This window comes from Branchiostoma belcheri, unplaced genomic scaffold, assembly GCF_001625305.1.
Source record: "Branchiostoma belcheri isolate BF01 breed outbred unplaced genomic scaffold, Haploidv18h27 scaffold21, whole genome shotgun sequence".
Lineage (NCBI taxonomy): Eukaryota > Metazoa > Chordata > Leptocardii > Amphioxiformes > Branchiostomatidae > Branchiostoma > Branchiostoma belcheri.
In genome coordinates this window covers 297294-304737 of record NW_017803602.1, presented here as the reverse complement: position 1 = coordinate 304737, position 7444 = coordinate 297294, and positions in this window count along the sequence as shown.

The following is a 7444-nucleotide window of genomic DNA, read 5'->3' as shown; positions in this document are numbered from 1 at the left end:
GACACTCACCTGTGCGGAGTATCGACCGAGTGCGCCGGGGTCAAACTGTACTGAGACTCATGTCCCTTTCATCCTGAGAAAAAAGATAGTTGAAACAGATGACGAAAGATGTTACTTTCTTGATTTATGGCAGTGTCTATATCATCAGTTGTCCGAGACCTGTGAGGGTTTCTCACAGGAGGGAGGACAGGTGATGAATCACACTTCGCCGCTGGTTGACCTGTCGCGCTGCGGGGGGTTACCATGATGGATGCCATGTCTCCTGTACCTTGTGTCAAGAGGACTATGTTTTCAAGATCTTTTCTTGTCAAGTTCGTTCCGGTAATCTACAGCAAAAAGCGGCAAGTGATATTTATTTTCTCTTCAATGTTGCTGACAGTGTGTTTTTGCCAAAACATGAGGCAAGTATCTCTTCTGTTAACAACGTGCAGCATGTTAACATGTGCAGCATTGTTACACGTATTTCCGTAAAATACCCATGGCTAGATTGCTATTCTGTTTGATACTGCACTAGGTACCGCGTACTCTTCAAACCTTCTTACATCGCACGGGCATCGTACTGAGGTCAATGGACGTACACTGTTCATGGAATCATTTGTTCCTGGAATTCAGGGATAGCATCTGGCAAAAACATGAAGTTGTCATCAGGATACAGTGTACCAAAAAGTGCCATCGTGCTATTAATATAATGTTGCCTTTATGTTACTAATTCTCCTTCTAAAAACTTTATCTTCCCTAAGTCCCACTTTCCATTATACGGCCGCGGATCGCTGAGCGACCGTACAGCTAACAAAATAGGATTTCATGACCCTTATTGGAATATGGGCGAGTTGTAAAATTACGATTTAAAAGACATTAAAACACACAAAACATATAAAAATCAACCTTTACCTATGAAATTCATTGAGTGATCCGTCAAATATTTGCATATCGTTGCTCAGTGGTTTCTCAACTGACGCCACCCATGTGGAAACTAGAGTTATAAAATTGCGTGGTGATAATCATGAAACTCTTCCAGGACACGGCAGACTTGGACCCCTTTTTGCGGCGCGTTGCTAAGTGCTGATAGGTCCTTCCAGGTTGTAGTGTTAAGTCTACAACATTTGTACCTAAAAGCTTTCTTACTTTGTGACATAGTCGTAAATACCCGCGCGTCAAATGTGCTGACAGCTGTAAAGCCGAGCCAGCGGCATGTATGCATGCCTAGCCCAGGGACTAACCCATGCCAAGTCTCAGAGCGGCGTTCGGAGTTATTTTCTTAAGAAACACATGGGGGATCAAACAGGGAGAAGGTGAGATTTATATCTATATATAAACACTACCGTCATGACGTCAGATATCACTACCCACTCTTGGATCCATCTGCATCGCAGCATGCAATATTACATGTGACTATTTTGTACTGTGCGTTCGCCGAAATTCTAGTCTAAATCTGGATGGATGATATCAATAGGTCATTAACACTGCTCCTTGACTATTGCTGACACCCTTTCCTTACAGCATACTACAACAGCCACCTACAGCATAAGTAGAAAGAAAACATCTGTATATTTTTTTCTTGATTCTTTCATCTATACCTACCACTAACGGCGCGATCGCATAATATAATTCAGGCAAATGAGGATTTTATTTGCATAACTCTCCAATCAAAGGGAAGACCTAATTTGGCGAATGTATGAGGTCGTGGAAGCAGCTGTTTGTACGTTCTCAGTACTGTATTCACTTCATTCTCCCCATCGTTTTCACATTTCTGACCGGTAAAAGTTGATGAGATTATGTGATAAAAAGCAGGGTGACGGAAGTGCAGCGAGGAGAGAGCACACCGCATCACCGGCCCTGCGCAGGGACTCATGGGAGGTGGACGGAGTTCACGTTTGGGATTACCAGCAGGATAAAAATTATCTATCACTCCGTCTTCGTTATTACCAATAGTCAAGGACTGCGGGTTGTTTCCGGATATTCGGAATGGCTTGCACCTTTACTTAAAATGTTTCATGGGAAAGTCATTTACAATAATTGGAATTATGTCATGTATCTATTAATATATATAAACTCAATGAAATGACTAAATGGTTTTGTTGTTGCTATCTTCGTGGGATTATGAAGTACATAAGTAAAAACAGTAGCAGCAAATTTAAAGGAGATAGATTTAGGCTAAAATATTCCATTCGGTTCAGCTAGACTGGGTACCCCCGCGTGACTGAAATGGTAACTATTTTTGGCGACACCTACAGAGCGGAGCCTATGCCTATAATGGCGTGCTAATATTTGAATCAAGGAGCTACGTTTGGAGTTTGATTTATGGTATGTTTACTGCGCGGTCAAGCCCTTCCAACGGGGTTTCCTCAAACAAATCATGTTGGTCAGTCAAGGTCCTGGTTTATACGTGACTTCGATATGTTATGTCAGGGTTTGAAAATTGGGTATAGTATTTTGGTCATGATTTATGGACAGTATCACCTTACTTGGTGACCATTTGCTTCAACACAAAAGGACGAGACTTGTGTCCATAGTAATTCCTAATGCAGAGCGCAGGCCTCGATGTTTGCAATACTGATGCTGGTCGTGTAGGTGAAACGTGTTAATAGCAATGTCTGTTCCCATGATATAAAGATTTGGACTGGCATACCTACATATCGATTTGTGTTTGTGCTAGCATCCTGCCCCACAGTTTTACAGAATGGACCGATGTTCCAACTTCTCCCATGAATATGATGTTTATCTCCGCTTGCTCAGTAATGAGTGGTTGAAAACGCAAAGATAAGAGTGCATCAAAGCCCTATGGTATACAGGGATATGCAGTATACATGATCTTAGCTTTAAAAAAACGTTGGGAGAACCGAGGGAAATCTGAGAAACGTCTTCTCGTGAGACGGATGAATACACCAGAGGCTGCCCGAGGCGGCAAATGAGTCCATACGTGCAATTTATCATGTTTACTTTAGACCTAACCACCAGGTTTGAGATAAAACTGCACTTATGAAAGTCTTTGGCAGTTTGTGGGGGTTCTTCAGGAGTACTGCAATCCTTCAAATGTCAAATATAATGTACCGCAGCGCTGTTTCCTGCCGGCGGTTCCACCTTATATCCTGACCAGATCTCGGGAAAGTTCACTTCAAGGAAAGACAATGGGCATAGAGCTAGAAGTGAATCGTTTTATGATAAGCAGGAATTTTTTTTTACTATGGGTCAAACTTTAACTTTAGCGGGAGGGAATTTAATATATGAACGCAAGACGAGCCCAATTTCAAGCTGGCTAGTCTTTAGATTACCTAGCAACAACGTTAACAGAAAAAGTTTTCAATGTGTCTGTTTGACTGTGTTAACTTGTCACTGTTATTTTCGTATGCTGCATACAGGTACTTCTCGCCACAGTGTGATACATGTAGGAAGTAGAGTACAGAGGTGGTACCATTTGTCATTTATTAACCTTGACTGACTTGGATATGAAAAAGAAACACGCCAGTCGTAAACACTTTGGGAAATGACGTTTTGGCTGACTAATAGACGAATCCGTCTTTTGCAAGTATTACGCATTTAAGTTGCACTAACGAAATCTGCCAATTCTATTTCACACATGGCATGTTCTTGAAATGTACCCATGTCACATCGTTGACATCTGGGACGGTACTTATTCAGTAGTGGTAGCACCTGATTGTGACCACTAAAAGGTCCCTGAGAGACATTGGACTGAAGATTCATAGCAACCCTTGGTACCACGGCCTAATTCCGTGCTAAATTTGCGATATCTTTACAAGAACAAACCATTGGATAATCCAGCTGCAGCAAGGCGTGTAATAAAGGCTGTGTTTATGAATTTTAATGAGAGATACGTAAGTTGAAGACAGACAAAAATTACCAATGAAGCTAGCTGACATGACAGATAATAGAAGTTAAACCGAAGGTGCTACTTCCATGTCAGTAATTGGGTAGCATTATTAATTCAGTATACAATCCTGGGACGGTATTGAACACACTATTTGATCGAATACGGCAGATGGTGCCCTATGTCTACATGCACCCTCCTTGTTTTTTTCCTCACAAATCTTGTGAAATGTACGATTCACACTAATTCTAACCATTGATATCCAGTTCCTCATCGACAGTATTCATTCTATTTATCAGTGGACCTGGCGAACCCCGTCTCTTATTAGCCACATGGTGATTTACATCATGACCCTTGCGGACTTCAGGAAGGATAGTGGGGATCCTAATAAACAAACAAACAAACAAACGAACAAATAAACAAACGAACGAACAAACAAACATATTTCAAGAAGAACTAGAGGTCGGAGATCTCATGTCTTCGTCAGAGGTACATCGTTCTAGAGAAATTAACATGCGTATTCTTAACTCTAAAGAACAAAAGAATCTCTGTACTATTTTTATGGTACAGAACACCCTGAAACGGTTTGCCGCAGATTATACAGATGCGTCGTCACCCTTGTTAGCCCCCCCCCCCTACGTTATTTGAGTTTGGACTGTTACTGGAAAAAAAACGTTCAAGAAATTCTTAATGTGTTGAAAGTGTCACGACAGCGCCGCAAAATATAATAAGAGAAGATGTTATAAAGGAAAGAATCAGAACAGGGTGACTACTGCTGTTTTGTTAATTTGTCTTTATGACAAATAGAAGACTTGTTTCTTGTGTTCTTTGTGTCCTAACATTTGTACTTCTACAGTTATAGTAGTATATTCCAAATCTAGGCATCTCGTTTTTCGGCCCTTCGTGTTTTTATTGCGCGCTTGCCTTAAATTTAAGGTAATTAGATTTAAGGTCTCCAGTGGACGCCATCCATAGCAATTACTTGGTGTGGCCGTAGAAAATAACCTGACATATGTCCAACCTATCCTCCCCCTGCTGAAGTTATAGTACAATCCCTCAATGTAACGTCATTTGATCCCATCCCATTATGGGGTTCCCCGGCTATATCCAGCTGTCGGCTGTCTCCAAGCAGATGTAGGTGGGGGATTTCTAAACACAAAAGGTCCTATTACGGGGACATAACGACCTCCACGACTCTCATCTTTGAACTCAACCTTGGAGACCACGACAGTAATATGCCTATCAAATTTCATTAACTTCCATCCACACATACAAAAGTTATCCTGCTCACAAGAAAAATTAACAAAATGCCCCCTGTAGTCACAACGAAACCCCCCACGAAGCTCAGTAACGAACTTAACCTTGGTCCCGACAATAGTAAGCACCACACCAAGAATTATAATCAACATTTTACAAATACTTGAGTTATCTTGCTAACAAGCCACAAACACAAAAGGTGCACTAACGTGACGCACGGACCCCCCACGAAGCCGAAACTTGTACTTGACTTCGGCCTTAACAGCGGTAATATGCCTGTCAAAAATCATGGACGTCGAATCATGCCTTCCAGAGTTATATCGCAAAATCCGCAGTTCCCCACACTCCGGCGAGACAATTTCATAGTCCTTCTGACGAAGACAATGAGTTGCTCATTGGTAATGTGCTCAAACAACTACGCAACAGTTCCTGGATTAAATAAGCTGCGTTTCCATATTACCTGAAATGAACTTGAACCTTACCATATCAAGCAAAACTAGGAATGATTCACAACCCTTGTCTTAGACCTCAGTTTTCCAATACTCTACATGCAAAAATGGTAATATATGAGCATCGATCGACGGGAATATTACGCTTCATGCCACACGTCTGTGACATAAATGACATCGGTAATGCATATTGCCAACAGCCTGTCCAATAGAAAGGTGTTAATCTGACAGTCATCTCCATGAAGTAATTCTTTAAGTTTCGAGTGGTATTTAATGTGATGAAATTCTAAGGAGCAAGCCTTCAAACAACTTGTAACTTCCTTCTGTTTCTAGCAGATAAGCAGGTAGCTGCTGTCAATTTGCACACAGCCAGACCTTGTTAGGAAAGAGAATAAAGGGGATAATGAATTTAGCATGAGGCATTAAGAAGGGGATTTCGGTAATTAAAACAGCACATATCTGTAGAGCATGCCGCAAGTGCTATTGTCAGATCGGTATTGATCTTTCACGGTCTCACTGCATCCTTTATTTATGTCTATCTCAACGGTTGGTTGGTAAAACACGGGGTGCGTTACTTCCACTACATTAAGGCAACGTGAGCAATTCTAATGAAGAGAGAGAGGAGCGCCATCCTGGATTCTTTGTCAAGGTGTAAGAGTAAAATAATTAGGAATGCTTGCATGTTCCACCCTGGGGTATAAAGTGCCAATTATTTATTTCATAAGTTTATTTTATCATTCAGAGACAACTAAATGCATTGCATCGTAAAGGAGTGTGCTATGATTTTGATCATCATTAACATGGATACTGGAAACGTGTTATGTGTACAACTCAAATACAAAGTATAATTGTCTAAGTAACATAATAAGGACAAGAACCCATCCAATGATTCTAATGATCTTTCAGAATGCTTGTATTTGTAATCAACATCAGAAAGAAGAGCATTTGGCTATGATCGCAGCAGCCAAGTAAAAACAAATGATTGATTGGATTATCCCATTATTCACGTTTTATTTCTTTTGAACCTGGCGATCAAATTGTGCCTGTGGCGTAAAAATTACCAATGAATTTTCAGCTCTGGGGATTGAATCAAAGTGGATTTAAAGTAACATGATCTTGTTAACTCGCATCTCCCGTCATTACCTGTTCTTTAAAAGTTGTACAATTCGAAAATACAAAGTACCTTCAATTCTATTAGCCGTGTTACACATGCAGCACAACAGCTGAATTTTAGTAAGATGGAAATGGGGTAGACCCACAAAGGCGACACGTTTTGGCAATCAAATATTGGGTCCAATATACCAGGTGTCGGAGATACTGTAAGGTGAACCAATTTACGATCAATAACACAAGTGTCGAGCTAGGGCTGTGAAAATTGAATAATATAGGAAAATGAAATGGGATGATTCAATTTCACATATTGGCTTTATTGCGGAGGGCGTAAAACAAAATTGCACCTGGGAGTCTAAACTGTGCCGATGGAGCTGCATTACATTAAGCGGTGCCGTCAAGGGCACACCCCCGCCTGCCGCTAGGGTGCGACTGCTGGTGATTCTGGTCCCTGTGAAGACCTCCTGTACACGTTTGTCTAACTGTTGAGTTTGAACTTGAGATATAATTGGTGAGTCTCCTGTGTCATGTTGATTAACAATAAGAACGTGTTCTGAATTGCTCAATCTACTACAGCTTTATCATAACGTTTTAAATCCCACATAAAAATGAGTAATCATTAAATTCACCCCATTCCTCTGTCAACAGAATGTGGATGCTTGTACGTTTGCATTTACTTTTTTGTCATATTTTACATACACGACGATACGTATAGACATCGCACGATGCTTAGCAATTTGTGTAATTATTTAATCATTTTCCAATCCAATCGTGGTTCCAAAAGCTACCGATACGTAACCTT